Genomic DNA, 18464 nt, shown 5'->3' with positions numbered 1-18464 from the left:
TTGTGGGGTTTGGAAAAATAAATTGTCAGTATAGTGGACATGTACATTTGTCAAATTATTGATTTTGCTATATTTTATTAGTATAAAGTGCTTATTATTAATTAACTTTTTCACAATGATGCAAACAGTTGTCTGTGTCCAAGTTAGGGTTGCCACCAGTGTTCCCTCTAAGGCTAGTTTTGTGTGCGGCCCAGTAGTGAAACAGTTAATAAGAGAGCCATACCTTAGAGTCTGCATTGTGCAGTGTTTGATAATTGCAGGGTGGGTTACCTAATTAGCTGTTTCACTGCTGGGCTGCACACAAAACTTGCCACCTTTTGCCCAGACAATTCCTGGACACTTTTAAAATTGGGGCGTGACTTCACACAGCCTTAACTTTTCTGTCCCTTTAAATTATATAATTTTATTATAAAACTTTCACATTATATATATATATATATATATAAACCCTGAGCTTGATTGACCCTAAAGGGTTAACTGCCTTACTAAATATATATTTTATTAAATTTTCTTTATAAACACAAAACTTCCCCCTCCCAAAAAAAAAAAAAATGCAGTAAAAGCAATAAACTGGAAACTATATTGTAAATCAAAAAAGTTTCCAGTATTACAATTTTTATTATTATCATTTATTTGTATTGCGCCTCCAAATTCCGTAGCGCTGGGTACAATTATAAGTGTATACAATGACAAGGATTTGTGATAAAATACAAAACCTAACAAAACTAAACAAATCTAGTACAGGAGGAAGAGGGCCCTGCTCCGGAGAGCTCACAGTCTACAGGTTTAGGGTGCAGTGAAATAAGATTGGGGTAGCTTGTCACATCAGTTGTAGTTGCAGCAGTGAGTCAGGCAGTTCATGTATTAGTTTGGTTAGGATGAGAGATGGTAAGCCTCTCTGAATAGATGGGTTTTCAAGGAGCGTCGGAAGCTATACAAGATTGGAGACAGTATATTTCACGATGAGAGCGGAAAGGAAGGGACAAATTATGGAAATGCTGCATAGGTGTGAACGGCAGGATTTGGTAAGCGCTTGTTATATGTAGGTTGAATGTCAGTTTTGAATCAAGTGTGACCCCAAGACAGCGGACCTAGGGTGAGGTGTTAAGAATAGAGTCTCCAACTGTCAGAGAAATGTCAGGTGTTGGATGTCTCGAAGAGGTGGGAATAAGAAGCAGCTCAGTTTTAGACAGATTGAGTTGGAGGTAGCGTGAAGACATCCAAAAGGAAATTGCAGAGAGGCAGTTGGAAATCTGGTTGAGTAAAGAGGGAGAGATATCAGGAAAGGAAAGATAGATTTGAGTATCATCAGCATATAAGTGGTACTGTAATCCAAAGGAGGCTATAAGTTTTCCAAGGGAAGATGTATAGAGAGAGAAAAGCAAGGGACCCAAGACAGAGCCTTGCGGTACTCCAACTAAGAGAGGCATAGGATTACAAGATATGTTAATGGTAACTGAAAACGAGTGGTTTAGAGATATGAGGCAAACCGGGAGAGGGCTGTGTCTCGGATGCCAAATGAAAGTAGTATTTTTAGGAGGAGAGGATGTCAACTGTGTCAAAAGCAGCGGATAGGTCAAGAAGAATTAGTAAGGAGTAGTGGCCTTTTGCTTTAGCTGATAACAGGTCATTTGTTACTTTAGTAAGAGCCATTTCTGTTGAGTGTTTAGGGCGGAAACCAGATTGTAGTGGATCAAGTAAGGAGTTATTTGCGAGAAATTGAGTTAGCTGATTATAGACCAGTCGTTCCAATAATTTTGAAGCAAAAGGGAAGTAAGGAGACCGGTCGATAGTTAGAAGGGGTGGAGAGGTTAAGCGAGGGCTTTTTTAGGATTGGTATGATTGACGCATGCTTGAAATGTGCCAGCCGTGAGAGATTGGTTAAAGAGATGAGTTAGGGTAAGGGTAAGTGAAGCAGAGAGAGAGGGAAGGGAAGAAGTTGTGAAGGAATAGGGTCAAGTGGGCAGTTTGTGAGATGAGCCAAAGATAGGAGTGCAGAGACTTCTTTCTCCGTTACAGGAGGGACGTAGCATAGAGCTTTGTTAATAGAAGGGGTAGGTAGGACTGCTGGGTGTGAGGTGCAAATATATTTTCTAATGGTGTCAATTTTATTTTTGAAGTAATCAGCAATAATCTGAGCAGAGAGGTTGGTAAAGGGCGGGGGTGCAGGCGGACGTAGATGGGAGTTAAAGGTTGAGAACAGCTTTCTGGGGTTGGATGCGTGAGATAACACAAGGGAGGAGAAATAGACCTGTTTGGCCAGGCTGAGCGCAGAGTTGTAGGACTTAAAGATACATTTATAATGCCGGAAATCAACACAGGTGCGTGACTTCCTCCACTGCCGTTCAGCAGCCCGTGAACATTGCTGAAGATATCTGGTCTGTATTAAGACATTGCTTTTACAGCTTTTATTTTTTGGGAGAGAGGGGGGGGGGGGGGGTTGGAGGAGAGTTTTGTGTTTATAAAGAAATTTTGTAAGGCAGTTAACCCTTTAGGTCCAGGGCACCAGGCTAGTTCAGATCAAATTATCACGGTACCTCACATTATGGAATCATGGATCCAGCAGCACATTCAGAATTCCTCAGGAATGGAAGCCTCCCTGCAGGCTTCTTGACATCTTGTCTCTGACATGCTAGACCTACTCCTACACGAGGCACCACAAGACTGAGTGCCTGCTCTGCCTGTAGCTTGAGAGAAAGGCAGATATGACACACCGCTCCTCCAGAGCCCCACCCCTCCCCACTCTACTCCTTCTCTAAGTTAGTCCCAAGTTGAATGCATTAATAGCCGGTGTTCTGTCGGATTCTGCGACCTGGTGTGCTCCGACTGAACATATAAGCCTACCATTAGACTCACGGGGAAGCCTACCTAGGTTTAGCTTTCAACAAAGAATACCAAGAGAATAAAGCAAATGTGATGATAAAAGTGAATTTTAAAATTAGTTTTTTTTAAATTACATGCCCTATCTGAATCATGAAAGTTTAATTTTGTCTAGACTATCCCTTTAAAACACACAAAAACACTTGAACCTTGACATTAGCAACAATTTAGGCCACTGGTTTTCAAACTTGTCCTCAGACCTCCCTAACAGGCCACATTTTGAGGATATTTGAACTGGAGTACAGGTGAAATAATCAGCTGATTAGTAAACATGGTTATTTTACCCGCTCTCACCCAAGGTAATCCTGAAAACCTGGCCTGTTGGGGAGGCTTGAGGACAGGTTTAAAAAAAACAGTGCTTTAGAATAAAGTAAATGTAATTCCCAAAATGTTTAATTATACATAACTTAAACAATGTATGCTTTTCCTGTAAATTTATAACGCAAAGTGCATTTCATGGAATGCAGAACACTGACACTCCTACATGCTGCAGAGTGATTTATTGATATCAGCAGGGGCTCAAATACATCTCTCTCTAATTGGCCGCAGCATGGAACTAAGATAAATAATATTCAAGTGGTGTATTCCAGGACTACAAAACAATACATACTTTTCTAGCAAAATGTTAAAAGCTTTTAAAACATATATTTTGTTTGTAGATCTTTTTTAATTCAGTTATTTCTGGTGCATAAATTTAAACATAACTTAAATTCCCCTTTGAAAGGACCTCTTAGATGAGCATGACGAGTTATTCTCGTCATGCACATCTCTCCTGCAGTGCTGATCCTTTTCCCATTGCTGTCTCTGCCCTGCAGACCCTGGAGTGGGACTACCTTGTAAAGCAGGCAGTGCAAGACACAAAAACAGGGGGCTGGGGGAAAGGGCTTTGGAAGTCCATTGCGCAGCCCCTAGACTACTTACAGGAACAAGTGACACCATAAAAACACTGATTACCTGCAGTAGTAATTTAAAACATGAAAGAGGGCAGTCTGCCAAATGAGGGTTCACATGGTGATCACCATAAAAATGGAGTATAGTACCTGTAGCAGCATTTAAAATGTTATTTAACTTGAGTGGGAGAGTGCTCTAATGGAGCCCCTACCCCCATTCGGGCTAGAAGGACAAGTGATCCCTCATTTTAAAGGGAAGAGTCTGTTTAGCTTGAGCCCCTATCCCCTCTTCCTGTTTGAAAATTAATACTCCCCTTTTTCAAATGAGGTGTCACTTGTTGTCCCCCCCTTGGATGTTGCTGTCCACTATGAAAAGTGGTGAACATTTCCCCGCTAAAAACATAATGATTTCTATTGGTGGGGGAGGGGCTATTACAGAGCCCCTATTTCCCATGACTGATTTGATTAGATGGGTATGAAGCCCTTTACAAGAAAGAGGGAATTCCCCTCTTTTAAATGAGGGGGTCACACCACACTAATTTTCAGGTGATCACCTGCTCCAAGTAGACAGCCATATTGTGTTTGAGGAGGGATCAAACAAGTGTTTTCATGCCCGTTTAACTCATTCACTACAGAGATTGTCAGAAAAGAACTTGCCAAAAATACTGGAGAATTTTTAGCATTTTTGCTATCACTCCATTTAAACAGAAATAGAGCTTTGTGTTTTGTTTTTATTTACCTATCAAATCTATATATTGTTTTTAAGTAGACAACCCAAGGTATTGATCCACTCCCAATTTGTTATATTTCATGCTACCATTGCACCGCCAAATGTGATCCTATATAAAAATCATTAACTTTTTTTACAAACTTTGGCTTTCTCACTAAAATTATTTACATACCGCGTGTGCAATCATAACACAAATGATTCTAAAAGCTCTGGGATCCCCTTTGTTCATTAATAGCAGACATACATGACTTTGCCATTGTTTTTTGGTAATTAGAATATCGCTCATTACAGCTTCACACCACACTTGACTCAGACGTCCTCCTTCTCCACTCATGATTCAAGGAGAACCGGAGTATGAGGTTGCTAGGATCCTGGACCCCAGAATTAAACGCAGGCAGCTCCAATACCTTGTTCACTGGAAGGGTTACTCTATGGCGGATCGTTCCTGGGTCCCTGCCCGTGATGTGCATGCTCCATCTTTGGTCTCCAAATTCCATGCTGCTCATCCTTTGAAACCGACTCTGGTTCCCGGAGGGAACCCTTGAGTGGGGGGCTATGTTACGCCGCTCCTCCGGTCTCACCCGCCGATCCGTTGTCATGGCCGTTGCCGTGGACGCGCCATTTGCTTCTGGTACACGGCAATAACATCATCCCCGCACGCCCTGTCTTCCCCTAATGCTGGTCCGGATCTCACCTGTGCTCTCCTTGGCGCTTATATTTTTCTACTTGAACTGTCGTTTGCCTTATTATTACTGAACTCTGCCTCTTTCAAACTACTCTATTGCTTGACCCCTGAATTGTTGACTGCCTTTTTGTTGCTGACCTCTGCCTGTTCCTGACCATTCTACTGGTTTACCCCTGAACTGCTGGATTGCCTTATTGTTGCTGACCTCTGCCTGTCTCTGACCTTTCTACTGGTTAACCCCTGCACTGCTGGATTGCCTTTTTGTTTCCGAACACTGCCTGTCTCTGACAATTCTCTCCTTTACCCTTATTGCCATGAAGGACTACCCTGTCTACCGTGAGTACTGCTTACTTCATTTTACAAACTCTCTTTCTGCTCTGGGATATTTCCTTATCCTTCCACTTGACGCTGGGATAAGAAACCTACTGGCCAAGTTTAGTCTGATAGGGAAATATCCCACGAACATTACACCTCTCACTTCAATTTTATTTTCTGTAGGTAGAGTCCCTCCCACTTCTTCCCCACTCCACTGCTGGGCTGTCCACCTGCCACCTGATTCCCCTCCCATACCTCCCGCTGGTACCAGCAGATGATCGTTACAGACGGTGACAAACAGTGTCACTGTCTGTAAAAATCTGGCATCTGCCTTCATATGGAACCAGAGCACCGATTGTGCTTCTTTTTCATACGCAGACAGATGCCTGTAACTCTGGAAGAGCACCTCTAGGCTGTCACTAGGGTTGCCTGGTGTCCGGTATGTGACCGGACAGTCCGTTTTTTCAACCAGCTGTCCGGTAAAACTTCTAGAAAAAACGGACACTTAAATTTCCGTTTTTTAAGCATACAATTGCTTTTAAAATTTAAAATACAAATTTCCATGCTTTCTCCACTTCACAAGACTCTGCCATCTCCCCTTTAGAGACCTGTTAAAGTCCACAGGTTTTAAGCTGCAGAGAAGAGAACGGAGTTAAGCGTCTGCTTATTCAACAGACTTTCTCTGTGTAACATCAATTTTTCTGTGTAACATCAATTAATTAATCCAGAGTCCCAAAACCTTGTAAACAAGTGAAATTATTAGCATCATATACAAAACAAACTAACAATATATAGAAGTCTGGAGATATATATAGCAACAAACCTACAGAATACAACCCCAATCATAAGTTTACACATTGTTTATATATTGTAATCATTATCAAGTCAAAGCAAAGAACATGAAAGATGCCCAAGCTTCATTAAAAATGGACAAAAAAAAGAAAAACCATAAAAGCATAGCATGTGTGGTATTAGGAGCGTTAGAGTCAGTGTAAGGGAGAGTGTTTAAGGTAAAAACATTACCAGACTTACAGTGTACACATTCGTATTCAACACTATTTGCAGCACGCGTATATTCAATATGGCGATCAAACAGGAATATACGTGGGCCATAGGTGGGCGGGGCCACGAAAACGTGTAGTCAAATGACGCACGGGGGGTGCGAACCAAACCAGCTGCGGGCATATAGGTATATGCCCGCAGAGAGCTAAAATGCGGTCAGGCTATGAAACGACCGCAGTCAAGATCTAGTAAACATAGGCGATGTATATATATATATATATATATATATATATATATATATATATATATATATATATATATATATATATATATATATATATATATATATATATATCTCAATCTACCACCCCCAAACCAGACTATGCAAAGTGATTAATGGGTATCAAAGAGAGCCCCAAACATACGTAAAAATATAAAGACCCAATAGGCACATAGATGTCATCACATGTTCAGACCGATAAGGACATTGCATGGCAGAGGCGGCAGTGAAACATAACGAAATAGGGTGTACAATGAAATAGCAAAAACCCTTAATTAAATGTAATATTATGAATAATCTCCCAATAAGGTATTAAGATGTACAGACATAATTACATAAGGCAGTCCAAAATCAAACCTTAATCTAGAAGGGAATAATATATTATTTGTTATCTATAATAGGGTTAAACCTCTATGTTAGTACATAACTAATTATGTAGCTATAAATAAATCTCTAACTCACTATATCTCTACTATGGGGAATATATGTTTAGAAAATGTAATTACGTTATGGGGAATGCTCAATAAGAGAAGGGGTCATGTTAGAACCCCAAGACTATAAATAAACAGTATGTAGTAAGGAATAAGCACAAATAATCTGTGTGGCTAGTCCAGATAATGACTATAGGTCCACAGGTGGGTTTTTAATAAAAATGCCCTACTAATGCACGTATGTGTCATGTCCCTTATATAGATATTAAGTACATAGTCAAAGTACAAAGTGCATTGCTGAAAAACACCATAAAAAATATACTTATGTAATTCATGTTTTAGTAAGGACATAATCTAAATGGAACAATGATAAATTAGAGGAAGCAATGCCAATCAATATTTACATTTAACCCCTTAGGGTATAAGGTGTTGAATCTGAATATCCACTTGGCCTCCACTTGTAGGAGTTTCTTCTGTCTGTCTCCCCCTCGTTTAAGGGGTGGGACATGGTCAATCAATGTGAAACGCAAATCCTTAACAGTGTGTTTAACCTCCAAAAAGTGTCTGGCTTCTGGTTGGTCTGTCTTTCCTTGTCTAGGGCAGATCTAATAGCGCTCCTGTGGTTTGGCACAATTGCAACTCAATAGGTAGATAACAAATTTGGTGTTGCATATCAAGTAGTTCCGAATTTGGTACCTCTTGTTGGTATGCGGGTGTCTGAATGTAGGTTCCTGTACCATAGCATGACATGTCACACAACTTGGATCTTCTTTGATATTAGCCACGATTCTTGCTTATAGCAGTGGGTAGGATCTGTAAGCATATGTACATCCTTTAAGTTACTTGCCCATTTGTATCCCATTCTTGGTGGGTCAAGTGATGCAAAGGGTAGAGTGGGGTCAGACTGTACTATCCACCATTTGTCATATAGGCTCTTGGCAGTGACTTGGATGTTCGGTTCATAGGTTGACGTGAAGGTTAGTCGCTGTTTAATGTCCTCTTTATTATGAGACAGTAGTTTTTTACAATCAGCCGATAATAAATCCTTGTGCACATCAGAGATCAGATTGTGTGCATAGCCCCTTTTGAGAAACTTCTGAGACATCTTTTGTAGTTGTATCTCTGATCTTTCCTTCTTTGTGTTGTTCCTGATAACCCTTGTCATTTGTGCTTTGGGAATTGCCCTTATAAGCGATCTCGGATGGTTACTGCATGCCAGCAGTATGCAGCTTCTGTCCGTGGGCTTCTGGAACAGTGTAGTAGCAAGACTATTGTTGTCTTTAAAGATCCTAAGGTCCAGAAAGTCTATTTCCTCTAGGCTATTATTGGTCTTGGTCAATTCAGATACCCATGTATCAAATTCCTCCTCTGATGCTCACCAAATTAAGAAGATATCATGAATGAATCTCTTGTAACCCTGTATGTTGTTGTTATCATATACCTTCATGGTGTTGTTCTCGGAATCCTCCATGAAGAGGTTAGCATATGATGGGGCCATATTAGACCCCCATCGCCGTACCCATACATTGAAGGTAGAATGTAGTCTCAAATCTAAAATAATGCAGTTTTAGACAGAGTTCGATTATTTTGCAGATAAATTCAGGGTCAGGTCCAACATATGGGTGATGTAGGAGGGCCATCTTTATGGCTTGAACCCCATTGCTATGGGGTATAACAGTATAGAGAATGGGTACATTGTAACCAGCCAGTCAGTAGGTGATATGTCCATGTGTTTCAGGTTGTCCATCCTGTCTGTTGAATCCCTGATGTAAGCCATCATCTGTTTGACCAATGGTTGTAGGTATTGATCCACCCAAATGGAAAGGGTTTGTAGAATAGAACCCTTTGCCAAGACTATGGGTCTTCCGGGTGGTTTGTCCAATCTTTTGTGCACCTTAGGTATGGTATACAACACTGGTGTGATGGTGTAAGAAACCATCATCCAATCAAATATGTTCTGTTGTATCCAGCCCTTCTCTAAACCTTCAAGTAAAACCATTTTAATTTCAGCTTGAAATTTCTTGGTTGGGTCCCCATCTAGGGGCATATAGGTGATGTCATCTTGCAATTGGGACATTACATCATCCTTGTAATCTTGATAGTCCAGGATGACTGTGGCTCTGCCCTTGTCTGCCAGTCTTTTGTACTATAATGGGATCCTTGGCAATACAATAGCCTTTTTCTCATCCTTGTTTCACCATTCTAATATAGGTCTTGATGTTGGGGTTAGTGAGAGGTGGATCAAAAGTGCTTTTATTTCTTCTATAAGGTACGACGAGTCCACGGATTCATCCTTTACTTGTGGGATATTATCCTCCTGCTAACAGGAAGTGGCAAAGAGCACCACAGCAGAGCTGTCTATATAGCTCCTCCCTTAGCTCCACCCCCCAGTCATTCTCTTTGCCTACTCTAAGTACTAGGAAGGGTAAAGTGAAAGAGGTGATAAAATATTAGTTTTTAATTTCTTCAAGCAAGAGTTTTTTGTTTTAAATGGTACCGGTGTGTACTATTTACTCTCAGGCAGCAGATGGATGATCTCAAGCTCCTAAACAAATTCCTCAGAGTCCCATCCTTCAAGATCATTCGGACTATTTTACCAATGATCCAGGAGGGTCAATATATGACCACCGTGGACTTAAAGGATGCGTATCTACACATCCCTATCCACAAAGATCATCCCCAGTTCCTCAGGTTCGCCTTTCTGGACAAGCATTACCAGTTTGTGGCTCTTCCCTTCGGGTTGGCCACAGCTCCCAGAATTTACACAAAGGTGCTAGGGTCCCTTCTGGCGGATCTAAGGCCACGGGGCATAGCTGTGGCGCCTTATCTGGACGATATCTTAATTCAGGCGTCGACTTACCAACTAGGCAAGTCTCACACGGATGTTCGTGTTGGCTTCTCTAAGATCTCACGGGTGGAAGGTGAACGTAAAAAAGAGTTCACTTACCCCTCTCACAAGAGTTCCTTTCCTGGGAACTCTGATAGATTCGGTGGACATGAAAAATTTTCTGACAGAGGTCAGGAAATCAAAGATTTTAACCATCTGTCGAGCTCTTCATTCCATTCCTCGGCCGTCAGTGGCTCAGTGTATGGAGGTAATCGGACTAATGGTAGCGGCAATGGACATAGTTCCGTTTGCTTGCTTGCATCTCAGACCACTGCAACTATGCATGCTCAAACAGTGGAATGGGGATTATGCAGATTTATCTCCTCAGATAAATCTGGATCAAGAGACCAGAGACTCTCTTCTTTGGTGGTTGTCACAGGATCATCTGTCCCAGGGAATGTGTTTCCGCAGGCCAGCATGGGTCATAGTGACGACGGACGCCAGCCTATTGGGCTGGGGTGCAGTCTGAAAGCACAGGGTTTGTGGACACAGGAGGAGGCTCTCCTCCCGATAAATATTTTAGAACTGAGAGCGATATTCAATGCGCTTCTGGTGTGGCCTCAGCTGGCTTCGGCCAGATTCATAAGATTCCAGTCAGACAATATCACGACTGTAGCATATATCAATCATCAGGGGGGAACAAAGAGTTCTCTAGCAATGATAGAGGTTACCAAAATAATTTGATGGGCAGAGACTCACTCTTGCCATCTATCAGCAATCTTTGGTGATTTTGATAGCACCTGCATGGCCACGCAGGACTTGGTATGCAGACCTGGTGGACATGTCATCTCTTCCACCATGGACTCTGCCACTGTGACAGGACCTTCTGATTCAAGGTCTGTTCCAGCATCCAAATCTAGTTTCTCTGCGGCTGACTGCTTTGAGATTGAACGCTTGATTTGTTCCAAGCGGGGTTTCTCTGAGTCGGTCATAGATACCTTGATTCAGGCTCGAAAGCCTGTCACTAGGAAAATTTATCATAAGATATGGCGTAAATATCTTTATTGGTTACTCATGGAGTAAGATCAGGATTCCTAGGATTTGGGAAGAAGGATTGGAGAAGGGGCTATCAGCTAGTTCCTTAAAGGGACAGATATCTGCCTTATCAATTCTACTGCACAAGCGTCTGGCAGATGTTCCAGATGTTCAGTCGTTCTGTCAGGCTTTAGTTAGAATCAAGCCTGTGTTTAAACCTGTTGTTCCACCATGGAGTTTGAATTTAGTTCTTAAAGTTCTTTAAGGGGCTCCGTTTGAACCTATGCATTCCATAGATATTAAGCTTCTATCTTGGAAAGTTCTGTTTTTAGTTGCTATCTCTTCGGCTTTAAGAGTTTCTGAATTATCTGCATTGCAATGCGACTCGCCTTATCTTGTTTTCCATGCTGATAAAGTGGTTTTGCGTACCAAACCTGGATTCCTTCCTAAGGTTGTTACTAATAGGAATATCAATCAGGAAATTGTTGTTCCTTCTCTGTGTCCTAATCTTTCCTCTAAGAAGGAGCGTCTGATGCACAACTTGGAACCAAAGATTTGTAAGGCTGCGACTTGGTCTTCGCTTCATACCTTTTCCAAATTTTCCAAATTTGATACTTTTGCTTCTTCAGAGGCTATTTTTGGGAGAAAAATTCTTCAAGCAGTGGTGCCTTCTGTCTTGTCCCTCCCATTCATTCGTGTCCTGTAGCTTTGGTATTGTATCCCACAAGTAAAGGATGAATCCGTGGACTCGTCGTACCTTATAGAAGAAAAGTAAATTTATGCTTACCTGATAAATTAATTTCTTCTGTGGTACGACGAGTTCATGGCCCGTCCTGTCATTTTAAGACAGATTATATTTTTTGATTTTAAACTTCAGTCACCTCTGCACCTTGTAGTTTCTCCTTTTTCTTCCTGTACCTTCGGTCGAATGACTGGGGGTGGAGCTAAGGGAGGAGCTATATAGACAGCTCTGCTGTGGTGCTCTTTGCCACTTCCTGTTAGCAGGAGGATAATATCCCACAAGTAAAGGATGAATCCGTGGACTTGTCGTACCATAGAAGAAATTAATTTATCAGGTAAGCATAAATTTACTTTTCTGTATTCAGATGATTGATCCCCTGATGGTGTCGCTTGGAAGAAATCCTTTAATTTCAAAAGTCTTTCGAATTTGTGGAGGTCCAGCCATGAGTCAAATTGGTCTATTCGTGTGGCAGGTATGAAGTTTAGTCCTCTATAAAGGACCTTATTTTCATGTGGGGACAGTTCTCTTAAGGTCAAATTGATAATTAGGTCCTCCTCATCCTTCCAGGTTGAGGTGGTCTTCTTCTTGTTATACCCACCCTTCCTCGGATGGGTCCTTCTTCTCTCCTTTTGTGCCCAGACCTTGTGGTAACCCCTAAAAAAGACTGGAAGCCAGCCGCTGTTTGGCTCTGTTGTTGGGGTGCCATGGTGGTATCTGAGTCGGACCCTGAGTTGGTGTCCACGGTATTCAGTTGAAGTCTAGTATAGGCTCTTTGGCGTTGGGATCTTCTGAGTTGGTAATTTGATCATTCCTGTGATCCCAGTGTCCACCTGTATACTTGTTTATCTTTGTAGTCCTCCGTCATGAACTGTAGTTTTTTATTCTTAAAGTTTACCAAGGCATCTTTATATCACTTCACTTGTGCCACTAGTTTATTCAACTAATCATCAGTTGTATCCTCTTGTAGTTTCTGTATCTTGGTGAGTTAAAATCACTTATTTCAACTTTTATTTTCTCAAGGAGAGATCTCCCCTCCTCTACCACCAGTAAGATCAGGTCCAAAGAGCACTTGTTTGCACAGCGCACCATTTTCTACAGAAATCTGGGTTGTATTTCCCTAATGTGGGTACATTTTTGATTCTGAATCCCCTAGGGATCATTTTCTTTTTGTAGTATTCAGGGCTTGCGGTGATATATAAAAAACACCACACCATTTCTCCAATATGGCGCCTGCCAAATTCTGTGGAGCAAGCAAAGCCCAACCGTATTCTCAAAGTTACCGGAAACACTTTATATGGTTCCACACGAGAGCATAATGGCCACATGCATTTGCGCTGTCACTGTGAACGTTTATCCCTTATAATTTGGATGAAAAACAATATATTTGTCTCTTGTAGATGAGGAGCAACTCAAACATGCAACCGCTCCGTAGGTAGCTAACTCCGCCCCCATGCCTGTAGTACTGTACATCTTAATACGTTATTGGGAAATTATTCATAATATTACATTTAATTAAGAGTTTTTGCTACTTCATTGTACACCCTATTTAGTTATGTTTAACTACCCCCTCTGTCATGCAATGTCCTTATCGGTCTGCACATTTGATGGGTCTTTATATTTTTACGTATGTTTGGGGCTTTCTTTGATACCCATTAATCACTTTGCATAGTCTAGTTTGGGGGTGGTAGATGATTGAGATATATATATATATATATCCTATGTTTATTAGATCTTGACTGCGGTCATTATTTCTCATAGCCTGACCGCATTTTAGCTCTCTGCTTGCATATACCTATTGGTTGCTTATGAACCAATCAGCAGCTGGGTTGGTTCGCACCCCCCCCCCCAGTGTGTCATTTGACTACACGTTTTGGTGGCCCCGTCACCTATGGCCCACGTATGTTACCGTTTGATCGCCATATTAAATATACGCTTGCTGCAAACAGTGTTGAATATGAATGTGTACACTGTAACTCTGGTAATGTTTTTACCTTAAACACGCTCCCTTACACTGACTCTTTAGGGGCATAACACAAGTCATTGATCCTGTATATGTTTCACTAGTTTGATATTGCCTTACTTTTGGTTAGTCTTTTAGACTCATTTTCTTCCTAGTATACTGCCAGTATTCACTTAGGGTTATAACGCTCCTAACACCACACACGCTATGGTTTTTCTTTTTCTTGTCCATTTTTCTTGTCCATTTTTAATGAAGCTTGGGCATCTTTCATGTTCTTTTCTTTGACTTGATAATGATTACAATATATAAACAATGTGTAAACTTATGATTGAGGTGGTATTCTGTAGGTTTGTTGCTATATATATCTCCAGAGTCCAGACTTCTATATATCTTTAGTTTGTTTTGTATATGATGCTATTAATTTCACTTTTTTACATAGGTTTTGGGACTCTGGATTAATTAATTGATGTTACACACCTGAATGTGATTAAGGGTGTGTCCTTATCCACCAATCAGGTTGTATGTGATTTGTTGCACTAATGAGGGTAGGGTTTTTTAACTTTGTATCTGTATACAGGTGGCCCTCGGTTTATGCCAGTTCAATTTGCGCGGTTTAAGAATAACAATCTTTTTTTCAGTCATGTGACTGCTATTGAAAAGCAGTGCACTAATTAAAATATACCGTAGGTGGAGCTGTCCGCTTGTGTTGCAGCAAAGTTATGCAAGCTTAGCAGACTGAAATTAATCTGTGTACACAGAACAGACCTTAGCTATCGAGCAGCTTTTAAAGCAACAAGATCTAGCAGCCACTTCCCTATTATCTTCCTGTCCAGCTGCTTGAGGTGAGGATGCCTAACTGCCTATTAATCACTCCAGATCGAAATGCATAGAATAGCTGCAGACCCAATATTATCTAACATGCTAACAATGCAGAGAACTGTTTGCAGAAAAATGCAAGTAAAAAAATGTTTTTGTTCATTAAACTTAGTTTGATGATACAGTCTGTTGTGTGATTATTTAATTAGGTTTATAATGCTGTTTAGCATTTAAAAGCTTTAAAAATAGTGTATTAGGTGTTACTTATATCAATTTTGAGAGCGGCCTGGAACCTAACTCCCTCACTTCCCATTGACTTACATTATAAACTGGGTTTCAATTTACAATGGTTTCGATTTACAACCATTCCTTCTGGAACCTAACCCCGGTGTAAACTGAGGGCTACATGTAAATATTTTCACTGTTCACTTTATATTTGTCTGAGGAAGGGGTGAATACCTCAAAGCGTCACGCTAGTTAAATATACAATTTGTTTTACAAAACCAGAGAGTGCTTATTTCTTGCTAGTCTATTATTCCTATTTTTGCACCCTAGTGCCTACCTGACCAGTTTGGTAAGAGTGCTTATTAACCCTTAAGATATATATATATATATATATATATATATATATATATATATATATATATATATATATATATTTATGAATTCATAAAGAAATGGATACACTCACAGGGACTTTTTCAAGCAGGATTTTAATCCACCATTCTGTAACGTTTCGGGGTCACCCCTGTATTCAGACAGAAAATGCACCAGGGCTCTGGAAACAGAACTATTGTGACATGAGTGCTTGACCCTACCTTTTGTGCATTTACACACCTATATATATATATATATATATATATATATATAAAAGAACAGTTCAAAGTGCGGTGATGTTATTTAGAACACAATTTCTTTATTTGGCACATCTTAAAAATACATCCATGGGTTCACCATAATCACAGCTATGGATCATACACCTGTCTGCTAATTTAAACACAAAGGTGAAACATCATTGGTTAAAACCAATACAGCAGTTAAGCCTCCTTAACATTTTTAAAGGTACAGATACTCTCTAATGACTAAAGCTAAGCTGTCTTGAAATAATTACTATAGACAAATTTGAATAACATATATAATGTAGGTATTTTAACCTCTATTATTGACTTTTTCAGTAATAACAGACAAGGCAGGAAGAAAGAGTACAGAATTCAAAAACTACACTACCTATAATTCCTTATACATCCAAATAAACCTATTAATTATTTTAGTAATATTGCAGCTGTATTGATGTGTGGCAGATAGCAATAATATTAATCCATAGTCTCTACTTAGACATATAAGAATGAAAATTGCAAGGATATATAAAAACATGAAGCAGAAAATACAATGCAATAGATATGAGAAGTGCGTAAATTGCTTGCAAAATATGCAAAATTGCAGAGTAGCTGGATATCACTACCTGATACAATAAAATGTAGCAGCTATAATAACAACGTCCATGAATGATAACTAGTGTTAATAGAGATAGGATGATAGGATTAAAAGGAAAAACACATAAGTCATAAGAGCAAATAAATAAACATATGTAAATGTGTGTAGTCAAGTAAAATTAGATAAATGAGTAAATACTCTGAATCTCGTGATTATGGGTACCCCAATTATTCTCAAAAATCAAATCCATTCCCTTATAGCACAAGTCATCCTCAGAGAGTTCTTTGCCAGGAGGTGCCATGTTGAACTTCCAGTGACCAGTATGAGAGTGTGAGAGCGATAGCACCAAATTAAAACACACCTGCTCCCCATTCACACCAGAGACCTTGTAACACTAACGAGTCACATAAAAACGGGGAGGGAAAATGGCTAATTGGGCATAATTTGGACATTTACACTTAGGGGTGTACTCACTTTTGTTGCCAACGGTTTAGACATTAATGGCTGTGTGTTGAGTTATTTTGAGGGGACAGCAAATTTACACTGTTATACTGGTTGTACACTTACTACTTTACATTGTAGCAAAGTGCCATTTCTTCAGTGTTGTCACATGAAAAGATATAATAAAATATTTACAAAAATGTGAGGGGTGTACTCACTTTTGTGGGACACTGTATGTATATACAGGGAGTTCAGAATTATTAGGCAAGTTGTATTTTTGAGGATTAATTTTATTATTGAACAACAACCATGTTCTTGATGAACCCAAAAAACTCATTAATATCAAAGCTGAATAGTTTTGGAAGTAGTTTTTAGTTTGTTTTTAGTTATAGCTATTTTAGGGGGATATCTGTGTGTGCAGGTGACTATTACTGTGCATAATTATTAGGCAACTTAACAAAAACAAATATACCCATTTCAATTATTTATTTTTACCAGTGAAACCAATATAACATCTCAACATTCACAAATATACATTTCTGACATTCAAAAACAAAACAAAAACAAATCAGTGACCAATATAGCCACCTTTCTTTGCAAGGAGACTCAAAAGCCTGCCATCCATGGATTCTGTCAGTGTTTTGATCTGTTCACCATCAACATTGCGTGCAGCAGCAACCACAGCCTCCCAGACACTGTTCAGAGAGGTGTACTGTTTTCCCTCCTTGTAAATCTCACATTTGATGATGGACCACAGGTTCTCAATGGGGTTCAGATCAGGTGAACAAGGAGGCCATGTCATTAGATTTTCTTCTTTTATACCCTTTCTTGCCAGCCACGCTGTGGAGTACTGGGACGCGTGTGATGGAGCATTGTCCTGCATGAAAATTATGTTTTTCTTGAAGGATGCAGACTTCTTCCTGTACCATTGCTTATAGAAGGTGTCTTCCAGAAACTGGCAGTAGGACTGGGAGTTGAGCTTGACTCCATCCTCAACCCGAAAAGGCCCCACAAGCTCATCTTTGATGATACCAGCCCAAACCAGTACTCCACCTCCACCTTGCTGGCGTCTGAGTCGGACTGGAGCTCTCTGCTCTTTACCAATCCAGCCACGGGCCCATCCATCTGGCCCATCAAGACTCACTCTCATTTCATCAGTCCATAAAACCTTAGAAAAATCAGTCTTGAGATATTTCTTGGCCCAGTCTTGATGTTTCAGCTTGTGTGTCTTGTTCAGTGATGGTCGTCTTTCAGCCTTTCTTACCTTGGCCATGTCTCTGAGTATTGCACACCTTGTGCTTTTGGGCACTCCAGTGATGTTGCAGCTCTGAAATATGGCCAAACTGGTGGCAAGTGGCATCTTGGCAGCTGCACGCTTGACTTTTCTCAGTTCATGGGCAGTTATTTTGCGCCTTGGTTTTTCCACACGCTTCTTGCGACCCTGTTGACTATTTTGAATGAAGCGCTTGATTGTTCGATGATCACGCTTCAGAAGCTTTGCAATTTTAAGAGTGCTGCATCCCTCTGCAAGATATCTCACTATTTTTGACTTTTCTGAGCCTGTCAAGTCCTTATTTTGACCCATTTTGCCAAAGGAAAGGAAGTTGCCTAATAATTATGCACACCTGATATAGGGTGTTGATGTCATTAGACCACACCCCTTCTCATTACAGAGATGCACATCACCTAATATGCTTAATTGGTAGTAGGATTTCGAGCCTATACAGCTTGGAGTAAGACAACATGAATAAAGAGGATGATGTGGTCAAAATACTCATTTGCCTAATAATTCTGCACTCCCTGTATATATATATATATATATATGTGTGTGTGTGTGTGTATGCATGTGTATGTGTGTGTATATATATATATATATATATATATATATATATATACATATATATATATATATATATATATATACATACAGGTAGCCCTCAGTTTACGCCGGGGTTAGATTCCAGGAGGAATGGTTGTAAATCGAAACCGTTGTAAA

The sequence above is a fragment of the Bombina bombina genome, chromosome 1 (genome assembly GCF_027579735.1).
Source record: "Bombina bombina isolate aBomBom1 chromosome 1, aBomBom1.pri, whole genome shotgun sequence".
In the NCBI taxonomy this organism is placed as follows: Eukaryota; Metazoa; Chordata; class Amphibia; order Anura; family Bombinatoridae; genus Bombina; species Bombina bombina.
This window is presented reverse-complemented; position numbering follows the sequence as displayed.